The following is a 22,961-nucleotide window of genomic DNA, read 5'->3' as shown; positions in this document are numbered from 1 at the left end:
ACATGGGCTAAACTCTTAGCTAGGCTTATGACGGCATCAGGGCCAATAGCCTAGTAACTTCTTATGATCCTATGATCTTATAAGAATCTTACTAAGCCAGCTGCATACTGACCAATATCAGTCTTGAACTGTTATTATAAAATCTTTATGTCTTTAGTAACAAAGAGGATAGCTCAGGCCTTATTGCATCTAATTAATAGGGATCAATGTTGATTTGTGAAGGGAAGGCGACCATTTGGCAGCATGCAAAAGACACTGCTTCTCCCAAAAGAAAAGCAGAAGAGGGGCTCCCCCTATTGATGGTCAGTCTAGATGTCAAAAAAGCATTTGATAGACAACCATGAGAATATATAAATAAATACAACCAACAGCAACAGACCCTGTAAAAAACTTTATTAAACCCTCTGGTGCCTCAGCAAAGCCTTCATAGGAGTTCACCATATAATCAGCCAAACAAGCACAACCATATAAAACATTAACAAAGTTCATAAGAACAATCATTTAAATAATCAATAAAGTATTTAAACAAAATTCTTCCAATTGCACTCCATATTCAACCCCCCGGGAACTATAGTGCCAAATTTAAAAATGTAAAACAAAAGGAATTTTGTATTTATGTTCTTAATCTCAAAAGAACAATGCAATAATGTGCTGAGCTGATTGTGAACGATGTTACCCATATTGAGGCTTAAGATACTGAGAACCTGTTGGCCAATAAATTTAGCTCTAACTTTACCCATTCCTTCCCTCCAGCTGTCTCCCAAGATATACCTGTAACTGTCTTGCTTCCAGCTATCGCACAAGACCAAGATCTAAAAGTATTATTTAAAGCTAAAAATACTGAATTGATGGATCCTGACAATATCCTTGGATGCATCTTAAATAACATGAAGCATAATTTAGCCACACCCTTAAGAACTGTTTTCAATCTCAGCCTCCATAAAGGTTTTGTACCAAACACATGGAAAATAGCTACAGTCATTCCTCTGTATAAGAGAGAACCTTCCACAGACCCAGGCAATTACAGACACATAAATCTGACCAGCCTCTCATGGAAAGACTTATCATAGAATTAATCAATCAAACATCCAAACACTGGCCTTATCTCAGTCTGGATTCATTAAGGGCAGGTCATGCTTATTCAACCAGATGGATATTTTTGAAAAGGTCACCAAATCAATGGATGAAGGCAAAATGGTGCACACTATATACTTCAACCTCGCCAAAGCTTTTGACACAATTCCCCACTCAGGCATAGTAGTAAAAGCTAAATAAACTGGGAATATACCCCTATGTTGCCCGCTGGATAGCCAAACGGCTCATAGATAAGATGCAGATAATCAAAACAGGGGAAGTTACCTCCACAAAAAGACCAGTCACCAGGGGAGTCTCACAGGGTTCTGTGCTGAAACCTCTACTGTTTGGCATCTATGTTTTTTGAAATAAAAGCCAATACCAAAGGACTGTGGCTGACTAAGCTTGCAGATGACTGCAAGCTAGTAGCAGTCACTGAATCCCCAGCAGACTTGGCCATCCTTCAGGAAGGTTTGTCCCAAATAAATAACTGGTTCCAGAATAATGGACTGAAACTTAATGTCAAAAAATGCATTACTTTATCCTTTGGGAAGTCATCTACCCCAGGGCATTACCACATTCACAATTCACCCCTAAGAGTTGACCTAGTTGTCTATTCCAAAGACATGCACCTGGAGCGTTTCTCCCCAGGCCTCTGCTGAAAATAGGATCTGTCCTAGTCGGACTTTCCTGGTCAACAAATATTAAATAAATAAATAAATAAATATTAGTCATTCAGGATTTGGGAACTTATGTGGACAGTGACCTTACTTTTGACCAACATGTGTCCATTGTTGTAAGAAAGTCCTTCTATATTGCACAGCTTATAATCAAAGGGATTGTTCCTAGATCTAGGGATTTCCTTGTCCCCCTTTACTCAGCCCTCATTAGGCCAGTCATTGAATATAAAGCCCCCTTTGACATGTATCTGTACAGACAAATACAACAACTAGAATGCTCACAGAGATACCTTACTAAAAGGATACAGGGCCTAAACAACATATTATATATAGACTGACTCAAAGCCATCTCACCATATACAGTATCCTACAGACTGCTAAGAGGTGACCTGTGTCTGGCAGACAAGGCATTTTCTGACCCATTACTGATGGATTTACTGCACATCAGCAAGTCAAATGGTATTAGAAATACTTGTGCTAGGGATTTAAACTTATTCTGCAACATCAACAGAATGGTTTGGAGGGACAGGTATATCTGACAGAGGATACCACTTTTCTGGAACAGATTCCCATCCACATAAAACAGAGCTCATCCCTGTCCAAATTCAAGTGCAACTTAAATCTGTGGATGGGAAACAGAAAATTTGCCCCAGGCCTGCCCCCTGTACTATACTGGACAGAAGGCAGTCTTAAATGCTTTATCCCATGCATGGGTCCCTTATCTATGGTATGATCACAGTTATTCTCAATAGGGGTAACATATAATTATCGACCATGGGATTGGTAAGGCCTGTCTATAACCAAATGGACAGGTTACTTTGCACACAAAAAGGGAAATTGGCTAGGCTTAAAATGGCCCCCAAAGGCAGCTAGCCTAGTACTTACTTATGAACCTATGAACCTATAAATATATTCCTTATACAGAAGTTTAGCCTTTAAATTGTTGTCTTCCCCAAACATAAAATTAACGTCTTTCTAAAATTGTAGCCTTTGGTAATTCAAAATGACTACTGTGTAACATACCTAATTTCTACCATTCTTAATACCCCCCACATGTTCTTGCAGTTTATTCTGAAAAAAGCTTTCATTTTCCCTTCAGTATATATATATATATATATATATATATATATATATATATATATATATATATATATATATATATATATATATATATATATACATACAGGGCCGCCGAGAGAAAATCTGGGCCCTTGAACAAAAAAGGTGTGTGGGCCCTTATACAAAATTCTACACACACATGTAAGTGTGTATATTATTATTTATATCTAACAATCATAGATTACATTTATACATTTAGATAAGCAAGTATAGGTATAAATGTAATAATAAAGTAATATATTTATAATAGTAAAAGACGTTTATAATAGCATTTATTGTCTGCTGAACAAAGGTGCTTCCCTGGCCTTTTTCCTAGCAAAACTCTGAATTACATAATCAAAATTAATCTGTTTTGCTAGATCAGACTCAATACTGAGTCTTGCCAAATCTACTAGTCGCGTTTGTGACATAGTGGATCTTAGAAAAGTTTTTACCAGCTTTAGCTTGCTGAATGAGCTCTCTGCAGAGGCGACAGTGGCAGGAATTGTCAACAGAATACACAGACTGACGCATATATTTGGAAAGAGTTTTTCCAGTTTGTACTTTTTCAAGCAATTCAGCAGCTCCAATGGGCTAAGCTGGTTCTCTCCAAAATTGGATCGATGAACAGCTGGCAGATGACTCATCTCCATTACAAGATCTACACTGAAGGATATTGATTTGCCAGTGATTTTGATTTTTCTTTCATCTCATCTACAGGAATTGTTAGGTACTTCCAGAGGAAGCTGAACTTCTCAGAAATGTTTACTGCAGCATTGAAACAAACTGTGAGTCCACCAATAGCATTATCCAACATTACATAGAAAACAGACTTTCTGAAATACGCTTCTTCAGGGGAGTCATCCAGTTCATGTTGTTGTGAAAATTTGGCATCTTCAACATGGAATCTCCTTTTGCATTTTGCGTCACCATGACTTCCAGATGCTTAGCTTCACTCCACATACTTTTCCAGCTGTTGCGAAGAACTGTCAGTTCTGAAATCAAGGTTTTTATGTTGGACACTTCAACATCCAATGTTGCATTTCTGGATTGGATAACTTTGTTACAGATATCAACTGGAACTAATATTTTGTACCATACAACAGACATTATCACACAAAGGAATGATGTCACATAAGACAAAGCTCCATTAATCTCTCTTCTTCTTTTGGCAGTTAGGTTCAGCTTCAAGATGTCTTCTAATGCTAATTTGATGCCAGGCAAATGGGCTACAAAGGGCTTCACATTTTCAACATGGTCTGACCACCATGTGCTAGATATGCCATGAAGAGAACAGCCAATACGATTCTGCAAAATTTTCCATCGATGTGGACTAGAGCTAAACAAGTTATAAACAGTTTGTATAGTTCCGAAGTATGTTATGGTTTCAGGAATACATTCTCCAGCATCATTTCCACACAAATTGAGTGTGTGGCAGCCACATGGAGAAAATATAGCAGTTGGGCATTGCTCAAGTATTCTTGCTTGTGCACCTTTATATTTTCCTGACATGTTGGCTGCGTTGTCATAACCCTGTGCTCGGTAATCAGAGAGTGCAATATCATGTTTATTCAATGTATCTACAATCATCTGTGCTATGTCAGATCCAGTTTTGTCACTGCAGTCAACAAATTTCAGAAATCTTTCTACAATTTCAAACTGGGATTCATTTTGAATTACATAACGTAGCAGGAATGTTGTCTGCTCAACATGAGATGCATACGGTGTGGAATCAATTATCACTGCAAAGTACTTTGCAGTCTTTCTATCCTGCAAAATGTGTTGTTTCAGAAGTTCAGAACATTTAGCAATTAACTCATTTTGAGAATCAGAAGAGAGATAATGCACTTGAAGTCATTCCCCCTTTTCTTGTGACTCTTTAACGTGCAACACATGTTCTTTTAGAATTGGATCCAAATGAGACAACAACTCTATTCGCCCCCAAAAATTTCCATTGTCCTTGTCACCAATGCGTTGTGAACTACCACACAAAGCAAGCCCACATTCTCCAAGGAATAGTATAACATCAATGATTCATTTCATAATGTTGTACCACTTGATAGATTATGTTGCAATTGATGACTCTAAGAGACTTTCAATGCCCTTATCAGAAGACAGGCGTCTTTCTAATTCTCGCCAAGCCAGATAGCATTGCCTATAACTATTGCTTCTCGCATGTTCTGAGATGTGACTACATAATTTTTGCCATTTTCCAGCAGCTGACCATCCTTCTGATGATGCAAGCATAGACTTGGATGTGGAGCTAATGTTGCAACACAGATTGTTCCAAAATAATCGGCAGGGAAAACAATATAATGCTTGTTTAACATCACTCCAGACAAGCCAATGTCGGAAATGTTTCTCACCATTCTGGAAAAGCTGCGGTGGTGGTGCTGTGGTAGAGTTGTCACCTCACAGTAAGACGTTGTCCTGTTCGATTCTCAGCTAGAGCGTCTTCTGTGTGGAGACATGCGTGAATGGGCGTACCTTCGTTGAAGGTTGTGCGTCAGGGCTGGCAACTCGGCACATAAAAATCTACTGCCAATCATTAGTGGACTGGAGTTCCGCTGTGGTGACCCCTAACCGGGAAAAGCCGAAAGACACAAAGTATGCTTTCTGGAAAAACTTGGTTATTCATATCTTTGGGAAGTTTTTTAGGATTGCCAATATGACCTTTCATAGCACAGTTTTCTATATCCAGCTGAGAAGGAACCTCTGTTACAAGAAGTCCAATGGCAATTCCAATGTTACTCTTTTCTTCACCATGGCCAGATTCTGTAGACATTGACGTACTCATTGCCTCACTTCTCTTTTCTCTTTTCATCACTAACATTCACTTGTTCCTTCAAATCTCCTTTTCTCTCATATCCTCCATCCTCCAAATCCACATTCACGTCATCCACATTTTGTGCAAGAATCACATTAGGATTTACTTGATCTGATGTTTTTTGAAAATCCAAGCTGCCTTCAAGAGATTCTGTCCTTTGTTTCAGTTCTGCATTTGCCTTACCTTGTTCTAAATCTAAAGTTTCATTTTTGTCAGTTTCTCTTGTTTTCCATTTAACGCCAACTTGAAAGTGTTTGCAGTCCTTTTTTTATTAATCTCATCACATTTTTGTTTTTCTTTATGTTTTTGAGCTCCAGATTTTTGAGATGACATGTTTAAGGCCTGTACCTGAAATGAAATATAGAACATAGAAATTTGCCATATTGCTATGGAGAATTTTGTTAGTGGTTCTAAAATTAGGACAATATTTATTACTATTGATTTCCACTAACCGTCAAGCCATTTATAGTCTCGAGTCTCTCGATAACGTAGACATAAAGGCACAGGATGTCAGTGGGTCCTTTATGCTACAATTACAGCATTTACAGGGAACTTTACCTGTGGAATTATGTCTTCCTTCTCTTTCCTGTAAAGTCTTCTTTGCAGTCCACGATGAATCACCGTGGCTCATGTCCCATTTTCTTCTTCCTCCTGGGATTCGGCGGGAAAGCAAGGAGGAGTAATCCAACCACTAAGTTTGATGTTTGAAGCTAGGAATGAACACGTGAGAACACTCGTTGATAGTCACTTTCACAAGTTTTTGTTCTGTTTTGTTTGGTCTAGGACTCTTCACTGAAAGCACATTTCACTGAAACACATTTGACTGTGCACAATTCACTGAAAGCTCAATTCACTGAAAACAAAATTCACTGAAACACATTTCACTGAAAGTTATATATGGCCTTTTCCCCACTGTAGTGCGATCCTGGGGTTAGAATATATAGGAGTGGGGGTGGGGGGCACCGCCCCCCCACATTGGGGGGTGTGGGGGCATAGTTCCTCACCTATTTTAAATATTTTGAACTATACACATGGATACTTGCAATTTCAATAAATAACTCTTTTCTAAACTTAATATATATCCAAACTACGTGGGGGGCTACACCCCCCACCCCCAGTGTGGGGGGTGGTGCCCCCACACACCCCTTCCTATATATTCTAACTCCAGGGTTGCACTACAGTGGGGAAAAGGCCATATATAACTTTCAGTGAAATGTGCTTCAGTGAATTGTGTTTTCACTGAATTGTGCTTTCAGTGATTTGTGCACAGTCATTTGACTTTCAGTGAAATGTGCTTTCAGTGAATAGTCCTAGACCCATATATATATATATATATATATATATATATATATATATATATATATATATATATATATATATATATATATATATATATATATATATATATACTAGCCTAGTCAATAAAGCATAAATAAAATAAATAATTTATAAAACTGTAGCAAGTCACTGTGGTGTTCCAGGCAACACCCCCAGTTGGTGCCCCTCCTGACTTGCTATCATCACTTAATGACAATTTATAAACTGTTATATGTTTTTCTTAAGATAGCAGAAAATTATTAGGGTTGTACATTATATAGGAACTTAATTAATCATTATGACCTTTGAATGAAAAGAATAGTTTGTTCACTGTGATTGCTTTTAATGACAGCTTTTGAACTGTCAAACAATATACTTTTAAGTTATATATGCCATACTATGCCACCTAAAAATTGGTACCTGGGGAAGACATCCTGTCTGCCCTATCCTGCCTATTGCTCTGACAATATACAGTAACAATTTGAATCACTTTAAATTTGCTTGATGATAGAAGGAGATAATAAGCACACCTAGTCTAAAGTTTAAATAATTTTAACATTCTAGCTCACCTCCATCCTTCCATTCTTCCTCACCTTTTATCCAGCTCTCTCATTCCCTCTTGAATGCCTTGGTAAATTCCCTGTCTAACATGTATTCTTGTGGTTTATTCCAGTGTCCACAACCCTCTCAGGGAACAGTTGAACTCATGCAATCTATTATCTGTTGCCCCTACTCATCCTTATTAAAATATTGATGTCAGTTATTTTCTTCCCACTTAGCTAAGTCCCTGAACTTAACAAAATATCCAGTTATTGCACTTTAGTCATTCCTAATCTAAGGCCGAAGAGAATCCCAGATAATATGCTAGATATTTTAATCAGTAGCCCTCATAAACACTCTAAAATGATGCTATGGTTCTGTTCCATCACTGGAACTACCCTGCAAAATTGATAACATTGTAAATGGGGAAAAAACATCCACCCTTACAATGCCTACACTCTTAATGTGCTATTCCCATTATAACAGTCACTGACATACATTTAAGCATGAAATGGGACCTCATGCTACTCATGCTACCTAAACTGTTTTTAGCTTTAATTGGTTGTTAGTAATAGTTACCACCTTGGAATTACCTGCCCTAAACATCATGCTTTTATTCCTTATGCAGTCTCCGTAGACTTCCAATAAACCGCTGTCCAAAAGTACTCAGGGTCATAATTCCATCTTATTGCCCACCTAGTTGCATTGCAGTTGACCAAGCCTTCACAAATCAATGTACTTGAAAACACTGCTCTCTTAGACTGCATGTCAGTTACTCTGACCACAGACAATTGGAATACATGGCAGGCATCTACCATCTTTTGCAGGCTAAAATAGTGTGAAAAATCGTTGTGGATATTCGGGTCTTAAAATATATCCAGAGTCACCCTTATTCTGTGATGTGGCTTATTATAGCACAGCACCTACCCGTCTTTGCTGCCACCCTTTTGGCCTTATCATAAACAGTCTCTCCATCTGTGTCATCTTACATGCAAATTTAATTTGCCCTCAGACGTACACAAAACCCTAAGTATAGTATTTCTAGTTCCTATCTTCATCGCTATTTTCTTTTGCAACTTTTCAATTGTATCCCCAGAAACTAGAATTCTGCAGCTAACTAATCAGTCTTTGTACAGAAACTATATCGTTGTTATTGAGGGGGCCCTCAGGCTTGTTCTGCTATGTATGCTTCATGTAACATGAACTGCATTAAAACTTATCTGAGTTCATCTGATTCTCACTTCAGTACAAACGGGAAATTGGATACCTAGTGCATTGTGTTTTTCTATCAATTGGAGTACTTACCACCTAATGAAAAAACAGCTAAACTTCTCAGAGGTAGCAGAGGCTGTTGAGTATATCCTTAAGGTGAACATTTGTCATCACAGTACTTCACTTTAAACATCATGCCTTGTAAGTTTTACCTATAGTACACAAAAATCCTCAGGATCCTCTGTTAAGACAGATTGCAGCTTCCAAGAAAGCAAACGCAGAAAACATTTCTTCACTTCTTGACTTTTTTCTGAACCCTTTGGTACAAAGTTCTCCTTTTTACCTGAAAGACTCCTGGAAATTTTTAGATGGGTTATTTAAGTTCCTTGCAATTTCAGTTGATTGTACCCTGGTCACTTTAGATACTATTGCTCTATACGCTAGCATTCCACATCAAAAAAGTTTGGAGTTTGTTTCTGATTACCTTACCCAGTGGACAGACACACTCTCCCACAGGATTATGGCTTACACAGCCTTAATTAAATTAATTTGGGAAAAGATTTTTTTCTTTTATTGACACCATTTACCAACAGTTACAAGGGGTAGCAATGGCGGCTAAGATGGCACCAGTATATGGCAATCTAGTACTGAGTGCATGGGAAGCTGATATTTTAACCCATTTAGAGGGCTGGAGTTTGTATATTTATACAAAAGGTTTATTGATGAAATCTTTTTCATTTGGATGGGGGCTCCTAATGAGCTTGAATCCTTTCTGGCAAAACTTAATGAAAGCATTAAATTCCTAGACTTTACTCTTTCTGGAAAGGTAAATAAAGTACATTTTCTAGACATTTCCATTTCATTTGACCCCATCACTAAAGAATTTATGTCTTCCATCCATAGAAAAAAAAACACTTCTCAATAATTACTTGACTTGTCAAGCCAACTCTCCAATTTTATGAAAAGAAACATAGTTAAAGGTCACTTTGTCTGCCTTAGTAGGAGTGTTAGTAATGATACCCTATTTTTGCAAGAATTCCCTACCTTGTGAAACTGTTCACAGATGAACAATACCCTGAATAGCTTGTGTTTAATTGCTTTAAAGAAGTAGCACATTGCAGGTACACCAAAGACCCCTTATCCTGAAGTACGGGTTCAATAGTGTTAAGGGCAACTTGTCTAGTGAAGGCAAGAGATTTCCCCTTCCTGTTTCTTTAGACTCCAAAGGTATTATGAAGAATTGGGGAATTCTTAAAAGCAGTCAGGAATTAGTTAAAGTACTAGGAACTAGCCCCTCCTTTTCTTAAAAGAAAACCCATTTTTAAAGTCCCTTTTTGAGTCCAATCCCTCACTTAGTTCTTTACCCAGGATTGGTTCCCCAGGTATATATACCTGTGGAAGGTGTGTTTGTTGCCAACACATTGCCAAAGAGAAGAAATATTTGTTGAAACCACTTAATTTTACATTTCAGTTTGTGAACAAGTTTGATTGTAATTCCACTAGCATAGTTTATTTAAGAATGTGCTCTTTTTGCGATGTCTTTTATGTGGGGAAGACCACTAGACAATTGAACAACAGGATTAAAGAGCATTATTAGGCTATTAGAAAGGGTGACTGTACAAATGCTCTTGCCAAATACAGTCAATTTATCCCCAGTGCTCTGTTTTTAAATTCATTGTTGCTGAAAAAGTTTCCACTATTTTTGGTGACTGAAAACCATTACTCGAAGTCATAGAACTCAAACAGCAAGTGAGACTCAGGACGGACACTCCCCCTGGATTGAATGGACATTTAAATGTTAAAAGCATTCTTAGGTGGAACAGATAACATATGATGTCACTAATATGTTAATTAGCATTGTTTTATAGTGAAGTCAGCAGTTTCTTTGCATTAATTCTGATTAAGTTCATGGTTAAACATTTTACGATTGAAAGCACTCAATTTCTTTTATGTACTTAGTGATTGCTTATTAAAGTCAGTTTATTATAGGTTCATAGGTTCATAGGTTAGTACTAGGCAAACTGCCCTTGCGAGCCATTTTGAGCCTAGCCAATTATCCCCTGTGAGATTCAAACCCTGTACCTTGTGTTTGTAAGGCAAACACCTTAACTATTAGGCCATCCTCCCAACAAATTATTATTTTAATCGGACTGTTTCTTCCATTTTTCTTAAGGTTTTTAAAGTGTATTTAATAGTTTAACAATGACTGTACTCTCCATGTATAAAGTGCACTATACATCTGCCAGTAAACCACTCAACTGATGGACTCTTCTGTGCACATGGTACTGAAACAAGTGTAGCCTCCCACACGGAAGGCAGTCATGCTGACAGTTGCATATACTCTATGTGCATCCTTTCTGGTTTAACACATAAAAACTCCCTTGTGCATCCTTTGTGATTAAATGCATAATGTCCCCTTACTAGATCTGTCTCGGAATACCACCCACATATCCTGCTAGCCACAGTAAGAACAAGTTAAGCCATGGTCACAGCCAGCTTGTGACTGGATATGTATACCTCTAAAATTCAACATTATATTATTGTTCTGTGCCGTTTGGTTTACCCTTTCACTCAATATCCTAATACAGTACTTTGAGACTCCCATCTATTCTTTGCTTACATGCCTGTATAAATTGAAAAAAAAAAAACACCTGCCAATTATCTCATTTTAATGAAGCTTAACTATTTCCATTACATTCTCCTTCTCATCTTGTAACTTTACTCTCATGCCTCTCTTTTCCTTCTTACATTGTGTGTGTGTGTGTGTGTGTGTGTGTGTGTGTGTGTGTGTGTGTGTGTGTGTGTGTGTGTGTGTGTGTGTGTGTGTGTGTGTGTGTGTGAGTGTATGTCTGTGTCTACAGTGTCATTCTTGCTCAGAACTAATTGTGGCTTCACTTAGTTTTTTCCTAGTACCCTTCCTTACTGATTATATTCCTTTCTTCTTGTTATTCTCATAGCAGAGTAATCTCTTAAGAGATTTGTTATTTTTCTAAGAGTAACTCGCTTTAATACCCACTATCTTCTTTATCTTCTCATCAACTAATAGAATCTCCCAGTTCCTTTTAATAATTTCACCAACTACTCTATTGTCTGTGGAATAGGGTATAACAACTCTACAGGTATTATCTGCCCGTTTAGAAATATGATCATTTTTCTTTCTTCTTTCAATATAGGGTCTACCTTTCTGTTCCCTATCTATAAACATAGCATCATTCAATTTCCCATATTCACTCTTCTTATAACTCCTTTGACATAAATCTCCTTTTAGAGTGCTAAGTGCTTGTCAAAAATTAGTGTCCATACTAGTTAATCTAGATACTTGCAACCCCTGTCCTTATATAATGTTATATATATGAGGGGGTGCATACTAGTATGGTGTAGAAGATTATTCCTTCTGAATTATTTCCTAAAAATGTCAGAATGTAGCCTATTACCTACCTTAAACACTGTTACATCAAGGAAATCAATCTTATCTCTACTCCATTTGCCCACAAACTTAAGAAAGTCAGTGGAATGGTTGGCATATTCTATAAATTCGATCAAACTCTGTTCAGTTCCTGTCCATACAAAAAAGACATCATCTACAAATCTTTTGTAAAAGGGAATGGATCACCTCCTGCTTTCTATGTCCAAGATGTAAGTCTTTTCCCACTGCGCCATCACGATGTTAGCGTAAGGGTTGGCACAGGGTGTAGCATTGGCACTACCTTTTTTGTAGGTAATATCTTTGTTCAAAAAGAAAAACATTATTATTCAGGACTAACTCTAATAAAAAAACATATCATCAAGGCCCTTCCACTCTCTATTCCTGCTTCATTAAGAAATTACCTCACATATTCAACTCCTTCTCCATTGGGTATAGACATGAATAGTGAGGCCACATTTAAAGTGACCAATAAATGTTTCTGATCATAACCACCTGATGCAGTAAATTCAGCTAATGTGACCAAAAACTCTTTGGTATCTTTTACTACAGTTGATGTAACATCCACTAGAGGTCTTAAGGCTTTTTCCAAAAAATGGATATAGCCTCAGTAATCCACTCCCTCCCCGAAACTATCAAGTCTTATAGGTGGCCTGACAGGATCCTTGTAAATTTTTGGCAGCCCCCTAAAAGAGGGGACGACCGGCATCTCAATGAGAAAATAATTATATAAATCTTGAGTGATCACCCTACTCATAAGAAAATCATAAAGATCTATCTGTAGCTTCTTAATTAATTTATCAAGCTGTTCAGCTGTGATATATTGATATGTATCACCTTTGCTAAGTAAATCATTTATTCCCATTCTATATTGCTCACTGTCCATGATCACAGTTGCACCTCCCCTTGTCGGCTGGACGTATCACTATTGCTTTATTATCCTGCAATTTCCTCAGGGCCTCACATTCGACTTTTGTAATATTATAATGACTATGACCTCTATTAGCATCAGTCATCAGTTTTAACAAATCACTTTCGCATGCCCTCTCAAACGCTATTAATAACGGATGCATCGAAGGAATAAACGTGGATGGCTTTTTAAACACATTTACATCATTACATTCATTGTTCCCAAACAACAGTTTAAGCATGACATTTCTACTGAACATTTTTATATCAATGACAAAATCAGTACTATCAGTATGTAATGATGGTACATAGGACAAACCCATTTGTAATAAAGTAATTTCAGATGGTGATAGCACATACTCAGATATATTATGCACTAATCCCTCTTCATGAAATGTCACGGCTTCTTCATCTGCACTCGTATGTCTCCTTGGTCCTCCAATGATTTCCTTCTCTTCCTGGAACGGTATTGTTGGTTTGGTGATGCTTTTGTTTCTCTGAAAGGCAGTGGAAACTTTAAAAAACTGTTGGTTTCCAAGTTATTCTCTATCTCTCGTACCTTTCTCCGAATATCTTGTGCTTGAATCACTGGCCCTTCACCTACAGTAGTTTTCGCTTGAACATCTATTGGTCCCTCCTTCGACACCTCCTCTGGGTGGTTCCCATTCATAGATGGTATTTGATTAATTTTTTTGTACCAGTCCCTCTAGCTCTTTCCTGGACTTTGCTCCTCCTATTGTTTGTTGATTTGTGGTGGATGGCTCATTCGAGCTCCCATTACTTGCTGGTCTCCTCGGCCATGAAAATACCTCCCCTCTCTCAAAGTCCCTCAGATCTCATTCCAACTTTTTCATTTTATGCATCTGCTCTTTCTGTTAAAAGAGCAGCACATTTGTATTTAAATTACTCTCAAATGCTTCATACCTCTTAGCATCTGAGAGTTCATGTAGTTGTTGCTGCAAACCAAGGATATGGGCCATCAACTCCTTCTCAACTATAACATACTGTTCCACTAAGAGCCGCATATAACTTGTACTAGTTTCCAGATTTAACTGCTGCCAGTTTACTAATAAATCTGGATAGAAATGTCTGTGCATGGGCATTTTTCAAAATGCACAGTCCCCTAGGGACTATTTTGAAGCAGATACATGCCTCCAAATGTTGGCGTTCCCATTGTATTCGCTTCAACTTAAAAAACATTAGTCTCTGTATCACGACTTAACTTCATGATATTTTGAATACTAACACATCAGGCTTCTTATCATTGCCTTTACTCAGCTTATCTAGCTAAACAGCTAGTAATGCATTATTCTCAGAAAGTAACAGTCTTTTCAGTCCATCAGATCTACCTTGTGCAAAGTTCCTTTTCGGTTTGTGTTCCAAGTTTATCTCAATGCCTGTGGCCATGCTCCCCTGCTTGCTGGATACAGAAACCAAAAGTACAAAACACAAATCCAAAAGCAGCTGGGGATGAAGCTCTCCCAAAAAAAGCAAAATGCAGTAACAAAAGTCCAAACTGGGAGTAAACAAACACGGCTCTCTTGATATTAAATAAAAGACAAAACTTTTATTCAGATACAAACTAGTGAGCACTTTCGTGCCTCATGGCACTTCTTCAGACAATACAAACACTGCAAAAATCTCAATAAAAAGGGGTTGCCTCACCCACATTATTTCACAGCAATCAACCATATATCTGTAGCAATTAAAATTCACCTTCTGGCAATAAACAACAAATGTAATCATACACTTGACCTGTGATTTCCACTTAGTAATATGCTTTTCAGTTGCTAACATAAACAGGCTGAGAAGTATCTTGCTACTTACTTTTAGCCATGTTCCACAGAGCTAGTTCAGTAGAAATATCTCCTTTTTCAGATTGTATCCCCCCCCCCCCAACATAACTGTTTCAAAAAGGATTGCAGCAGCTTTTTAAAAGCATACAGTTTGGGGCACTCCCAAACACATTTGTTCCTATTTGGCTCCCATTGACTGAGAACACCTCCAGCATCCAGGAGAGGAAACTAGAAACATTTTACTAAGCTTTGAGAGGTGTAAAAATATCTCTGCAGACACTTCCACCCCCAAAACCTGAATCTCCATTATTTTGTTACAGATCTTGAAGCTAGGCAAATTTCTTTCTATTGGGGCTCTGTCAGATCTGGATTTATTTGTACCAAGTTTATCTGGCCTCTTCCTAAATCCAGTGCATTAGAGCCTTGTAACTTCCACATAGGACCACCTTTAGATTTGCCTCTACTGTACTAACACGCAACTAACATTTTTAATCAGGCACTTCTTCCTTATCTGACCTTGTACCATTCTTGCTTATCAGTTCTGCAAATAGTCCTTGGGACTGTAGTTGCAGCCTTTCTGTTAGGTTAAAATGTAATCTAGCTTCCTCCCACTCCAGTACTTCACCTGCGTTCATTTCCTCCCTTCCTGTGTTTCAGCCCATACATGATTGGCTTTAATTAGATCCCTTCTACCCTTGTCGCTGGTTCTAAAACCTATTGCTAGCAGTTCTGTTTTCCACTTTTTAAATGCTTTGTGTGCCAAGATTGTTTTTGGAGCACTGATGTAGTGTATCTACTTAGCTGTGTTGTTGGGTGCTGCCTACCCATCACAACCCACATTTCCTATCTCTTTTGTTGGGGCGTACCTTGTATATCTCTTAATACTAGCTTTTACCACAGGGCATTGGTATCTTTTTTGTAAGAGATGGATTGGCTGAATCTGCATGGTTTCAAAATATCCATTTAAGATGGAACATCAGATTATCTCATTTATGTCTGGGCTTCTCTCCTTCCCATAGCAACTTTCTAAACTCTCTTTCTACTCCTGTCCACCATACATCTTCAGGTGAGTACAGGCATACCTGTCCACATATAAAATTACATGAACTATAAACATTTTTACAACCTGAATTTTGTTGCCAAAGTCCAAATGCATAAGCTTTGGATCATTAACTATTTTACAGATTTTTTTCCTTTTACTTCTTCTGACATTTCCCTTGCTGCTTGATTTGAATCCTTTTTTATCAGGATACCCATATATCTAAATTTTTCATGTGCCCATAGGTAGGGTAACTTCTGTACTAGCTCAAAAGCGGAATGATAATTGATTGTTACTGTTTTGGTCTTTGTGTCATTCACTCTATATCCTGACAATTCTTGAAAGTCTCTCAGTAATGTAAATAGTTGAAGGACCCCCATTTCTGGCTTATTTGGGTATGCTATCACATCATCTGTAAACAGTGAAATGCTTTGCCTGTGGCCATTCTGTCCAGCTCCCTGGAGTGTGGGTGGCCTTATTTGGGTTGCCAATGCCTCTCTATACATAAGGCAAACAGGAGAGGAGTCATTGGGCACCCTTGCCTAGCTCCTGTAGTTAGTTTAAATTCTACTGATCTGATTAAAAACACATTTGAGTGCCAAACCATTCAGACCTTTCATGCTGACAGAGGGAGACTGAGCCCTGAGAGGACATAACTAAAGAGTAAAAATATAAACATACCTGTGCACTCTAGTAAAATCACAAAACAGAAAAGGGGGTGGAGGGTAGGAGCAGCTACTGCAGCAGTGATCATTTGAACTTCCTCTGTTATTGTTACGTTTACTTGCACAACTGTACTATGTTCATCATATTGACCACTGCTGCAGTAGCCCTTAGCTATACTGGTAAATTACCCCAGCTTACTACACTTGGGAGGTAGAAGGAGAAGGATCCAGGAGCTCCTGGACAATGGTCCCAGCAAAGCCTGATCTAGACTTAGAGAGAATTATTATGTGACCAGATATTTTAAATATACAAATGATTTGATTGGTATATGCCAGGGGTAGGAATTATCCAAATCAATGTATTGAAGCTCTACAAGATGATAGCTTTGTCTTTGTTTTTTAGTGGGGATAGGATAAGCACAAGCGCAATTGTTTTAGACTTGGAACTTTATGGATTGAGTAATGGTAAATTGAAGACTACTGTACATATGAAAGTAGCTACAAATGGCCAAAACTAACACGGCAGAAGCTCTTAGCCTTTACATTTACTTTCATCACTCCCCTTGAGGTTGCATACTCTGTAGTGATGATCACATTGGTCTCTTCAGGAAGGCTAAAGAAACAGCTAAATGTTTAATAACAGAAATTATGAAGAGATGTCTGTTATGACTTTTGCTGTAAAGTACAGAGATTGCTTAAGGATGGACCATTTACTATTCATGAGGAAAATAGGAAAATAAATGGGTATTAAGTAGTGTAGATGACAGTTTTACAAGGATCATAGCATTAAATAAAACAGTTTTACAAGGATCCAAACAATTCCTTACAGATTTGTATGATTGTACTAGGATACTTGGGAATCTAGAAGATTTGATTTTTGTAACAATGGACATTCAGTCATTGTTTACTATGATTCCCAATGAGTTGGGACTGCGCCATATACATGAATATCTGGTGTTAAATAGTGGTTATGATTTGGGTAAGATTGAGTTGATTTGCTTCCTTTTGGAAGTGATTTTGGAGAACAATATTTTTGTTTTTCGAGATGAATTTTTTATACAGAGACATGGCATAGCTATGGGCAATTCTTGTGCCAATAGCTACACCAACATGTTTCTGGCACAATGGGAGAATGATGTGCTGTTTAGATTAGATATGTTTTGTAAACATGTTTGTTTTTATCATCGTTTTGTTGACGACATTTTCTTTTTATGGAATGGCAAGGTTGCTGACCTTGAAGCTTTTCATGTGCAGATGAATGGACTATTAGATTGTTTGAAGTTCATGATGGTCTTTTCGAATGTAAGGATTGAATTTTTAGAGTTATTTGTGGAAAAGTTACCATGCTCCTTAATTAATACTGGCGTTTATCGTAAGAATTGCTCACGCAACAGTTTATTGACTAGGTGCAGTATGCACCCGAATTATGTGTTCCGTAATTTAGTTCGAGGACAGGGGATTAGGGTATCAAGGCTTAACCCCACTCTTGAAGGTTGTCTATCAGATTTAGGTGATTTACAAAAAAGATTGGTTTCAAGAGGTTATACGCCAGAAGAGATTACATCTGGTTGGGTGGATTTAAGCTCAGCTAGGGAAGGGATAGCTGCTCCCTATTTTGGTCCTCAATTAACGGAGCCGAATTTGAGTTTAGATGATGTGTCTCCAGAGTATGTGTGTATTCCTTTATTTTTTACTAGAGATCATAGTACCGTTTGTGAAATTTTTAAATGTTTTTGGCCTATTTTGCATGTTGACCCAGAACTGGGCAATATGGTGGGCCCAGATCCTAAGTTTGTGTTTAGGAATAAGAAAAATTTGAAACGGATTCTTTGTGGAGATAGAATGTTTAAGAGTGAGGACTTGATTAACAAGGATGGTGTCACACTACCGTGTGGTAAATGCAATTTTTGCAGCTATATTGATACCTCTGTGGCTTTTGTACACCCTGATTTACATAGGAGTTTTTCTTTTAATGTTCAAGCTAGTTGTATGACTGCTAACGTTGTTTACCTTGCTCAGTGTACTTGTTGTTCATCATTTTACATGGGTAAAACTAATCGCTGCCTTCGTGACAGGATTAGAGAACATATTTATGGCATCAGGAAAGGTTTTACCACTAATGCCCTTTCTAAGCATGTTATGGCTTTTGGCGAATCACATCAATTTGTTTTTAGAGTTATTGATTTTGTTATGCCTAACATACGATTGGGCAATATTAGGAATCATACTGAATTTAAAGAGAATAATTGGATGATTATTTTTAGAGCTGATAGAGGCCATGGGTTAAATGAACGTGCCTCCATCAAACCTCTTTTGAGGAAGAGGAGGCTGTACAAATAAATGTATTAATAAATGAACAAATGTATATGTAAATAAATCAATTAGTTATTTATATATATATATAATATGTATAATAATTCATTTAACTTATCTCTGATATATTTAGTATATATTTTTCATATATTTTCTTTATTATTTATTAATATTTATAAGGTATAGTTCGAATGCATATTTCTATGTTTTTATTTTGTTTTATATTTAATTATTGATTTTTTAGGATTTTTGTATGCATTTCCCTTTTAATCAATATCATATAATTATATAATTAACTGAGGATGAATTGCCATTGGTTGATTTGAATTAATGTTATGTATATATTCCTAACAGTTCTGTTCATTGTTCAAGGTCTGATGAAGCATTTTTATGTGAAAGCGCTTACCGTGGTACATGTATTAAAACAGTTTTATCTAGTATATGCTGCCGTGTTCGTCCTTTCAGTACTTTATTTGCTCAGTGGATGTGTTATATTCTTTTTATACTGAACGGACGTTTGTTCTGTGCTTCTTTGTCACTTTCGTTGGTTTTTTAGTGTAGATAAACATGATGTTTACTTTATTACTATATACAGTTTATTTTCAGAAAAAATAGTAGATTTGATTAATAGTGGCAATTTTTAGTTAAGGATTTTTTTAATAATACATTCTTTGACAAGCCTAAAATTTCATATAAATGGGGAGCATTTTAGGAAATATGTTGGTACATATTTGTACTTTAGGATGTTTATAATAACTAAGTATGGATGTAAGTATTGATTGTAATGCAGGCACGTTTCCTTGCAGTTCATGTAATGTTTGTAAATCCATTACCAACAGTAAGGGTCATAAATGTCCCTGTAATTTTATATATATATATATATATATATATATATATATATATATATATATATATACATATATCATCATCTTCTTTCGGCTGTTCCCGTTAAGGGTCGCCACAGCAGATCACCTGTTTCCATTTCTTTCTGTCCTCTGCATCTTGCTCTGTCACACCAACCACCTGCATGTCCTCTCACCACATCCATAAACCTTATCTTAGGCCTTCCTCTTTTCCTGTTACCTGGTAGCTTCATCCTTAGCATCTTTTTCCCAATATACTCAGCATCCCTCCTCAGCACATGTTCAAACCAACGTAATCTTGCCTCTCTGGCTTTGTCTCCAAACCTTCCAACCTGGGCTGACCCTGTAATATACTTATTCCTAATCCTGTCCACTCTTCTCACACCCAGTGCAAATCTTAACAGCTTTAACTCTGCCACATCCAGCTCAAACTCCTGCCTTTTTGCCAATGCCACTATCTCCAACCCATATAGCATAGATGGTCTCACTACCCTCTTGTAGACCTTCCCTTTCACTCTTACAGGTCCTCATCTGTCACAAATCACTCCTGACACTCTTTTCCACCCACTCCATCCTGCCTGTACTCTCTTCTTCACCTCTTTTCCACACTCACCGTTACTCTGAACTACTGACCCCAAGTATTTAAACTCATCCACCTTCGCCACCTCTACTCCTTGCATCCTCACCATTCCTCTATCCTTCCTCTCATTCACACACATATATTCTGTCTTAGTCCTGCTGACCTTCATTCCTCTTCTCTCTAGAGCATATCTCCATCTCTAAAGGGTCTCCTCCACCTGTTACCTACTCTCACTACAGATCACAATGTCATCTGCAAACATCATAGTCCACGGGGACTCCTGTATGTTCTCGTCTGTCAACCTGTCCATCACCATTGCAAATAAGGAAGGGCTCAGAGCTGATCCTTGATGTAACCCTACCTCCACCTTAAACGCATTTGTCACTACCACCGCAGACCTCACCGCTGTCACACTACCCTCGTACATATCCTGTACCACTCTTACATACTTCTCTGACACTCCTGACTTCCTCATACAATACCACAACTCCTCTCTAGGCACCCTGTCATATGCTTTCTCTAAGTCTACAAAAACACAATGCAACTCCTTCTGACATTCTCTGTACTTATACATCAACACTCTCAGAGCAAACATTGCATCTGTAGTGCTCTTTCCTGGCATGAAACCATACTGCTGTTCACTAATCATCACGTCCCTTCTTAACCTAGCTTCCACTACTCTTTCCCATAACTTCATGCTGTGACTGATCAATTTAATCCCTCTGTAGTTACTACAGCTCTGCACATCACCCTTATTCTTAAAAATCGGTACCAAAACACTTTTTCTCCATTCCTCAGGCATCCTCTCACTTTCCAAGATTTCATTAAACAATCTGGTTAAAAACTCCACTGCCATTTCAACTAAACACCTCCATGCTTCCACAGGTATGTCATCTGGGCCAACAGCCTTTCCATTCTTCATCCTCTTCATAGCTATCCTTACTTCCTCCTTGCTAATCCACTGCACTTCATGATTCACTATCCGCACTATCATCCAACCTTCTCTCCCTCTCATTTTCTTCATTCATCAACCCCTCAAAGTACTCTTTCCATCTCCTCAACACACTCTCCTCACTTGTGAGTATGTTTCCCTCATTATCCTTTATCACCTTTACCTGTTGCACATCTTTCTTAGCTCGGTCCCTCTGTCTAGCAGGTCCAGGTCGGTACAGGTCCTTTTCTCCCTCCTTAGTGTCCAACCTTTCATACAACTCTTCATATGTCTTATCCTTAGCCTTTGCCACCTCTCTCTTTGCCATGCACCTCATCTCCTTATACTCCTGTCTACTTTCTTCATCTCTCTGACAATCCCACTTCTTCATTTTGAACGTTTTGTGTTCTAATATAGACCCAATATATATATATATATATATATATATATATATATATATATATATGTATATATATATATATATATATATATATATATATATATATATATACATACATTTATACTGAAGGGAAAATAAAAGCTTTTTCAGAATAAACTGCAAGAACATGTGAGGGATATTAAGAGTGGTAGAAATGAGGTATGTGGCAGCACATTTTAAGAAATTACACAATAGTAATTTTGAATTACCAAAGTCTACAGTTTTGGAAATATTATGTTTGGGGAAGACAACAATTTAAAGGCTAAACTTCTGTATAAGTAATATATATATATAGGTTCATGGGTTCATAAGTAAGTACTAGGCTAGCTGCCTTTGGGGGCCATTTAAAGCCTAGCCAATTTCACTTTTTGTGTGCAAAGTATTTGGTTATAGACAGGCCTTACCAATCCCATGATCGATAATTATATGTTACCCCTATTGAGAATAACTATGATCATACCATAGATAAGGAACCCATGCATGGGATAAAGAATTTAAGACCTCCTTCTGTCCAGTATAATACAGGGGGCAGTTCTGGGGCAAATTTTCTATTTCCCTTCCACGGATTTAAGTTGCACTTGAATATGGACAGGGATGAGTTCTGTTTATGTGAATGTGAATCTGTTACAGAAAAGTGGCATCCTCTGTCAGATATACCTGCCCCTCCAAACCATTCTGTTGATGTTGCAGAATAAGTTTAAATCCCTAGCACAAGTACTTCTAATACCATTTGACTTCCTGATGTGCAGTAAATCCATCAGTAATGGGTCAGAAAATGCCTTGTCTGTCAGACACAGGTCACCTCTTAGCAGTCTGTAGGATACCGAATATAGTGACATGGCTTTGAGTCAGTCTATATAGGATATGTTGTTTAGGCCTTGTATCCTTTTAGTAAGGTATCTCTGTGAGCATTCTAGTTGTTGTATGTGTCTGTACAGATATATGTCAAAGGCAGCTTTATATTCAATGATTGGCCTAATGAGGGCTGAGTAAAGGGGGACAAGGAAATCCCTAGATCTAGGAACAATCCCTTTGATTATAAGCTGTGCAATATAGTCCCACTAAGCTAGTGGTTTCCTTTCAGGGAAGATCGAAGGTGGTATTTAGACTATTAGGGGAAATTTGGTCATGGCACTGCGGGACTTCCCCACTTTTTAACATGTCATGGGATCATTTTACATCCACCTGCGCTATTATCAACTTAAGCATGTGTAAACTTGACTTAACATCTCTTCTAAAGGATGACAGACTCAG

The 22,961-nt window shown here is 37.7% G+C and overlaps 1 protein-coding gene across 1 annotated transcript in view; it reads right to left on the bottom strand.

The window, feature by feature from the left end:
* The window catches only part of LOC122787816 (inactive phospholipase C-like protein 2), a 1,808,356-nt gene that overhangs the window by 121,792 nt on the left and 1,663,603 nt on the right, over positions 1-22,961 (bottom strand). The gene's annotated exons all lie outside the window — the stretch shown is intronic.

This window comes from Protopterus annectens, chromosome 13.part0 (assembly GCF_019279795.1).
Source record: "Protopterus annectens isolate FY-2018-M chromosome 13.part0, PAN1.0, whole genome shotgun sequence".
NCBI classification, from domain to species: Eukaryota; Metazoa; Chordata; order Ceratodontiformes; family Protopteridae; genus Protopterus; species Protopterus annectens.
This window is presented reverse-complemented; position numbering and strand designations above follow the sequence as displayed.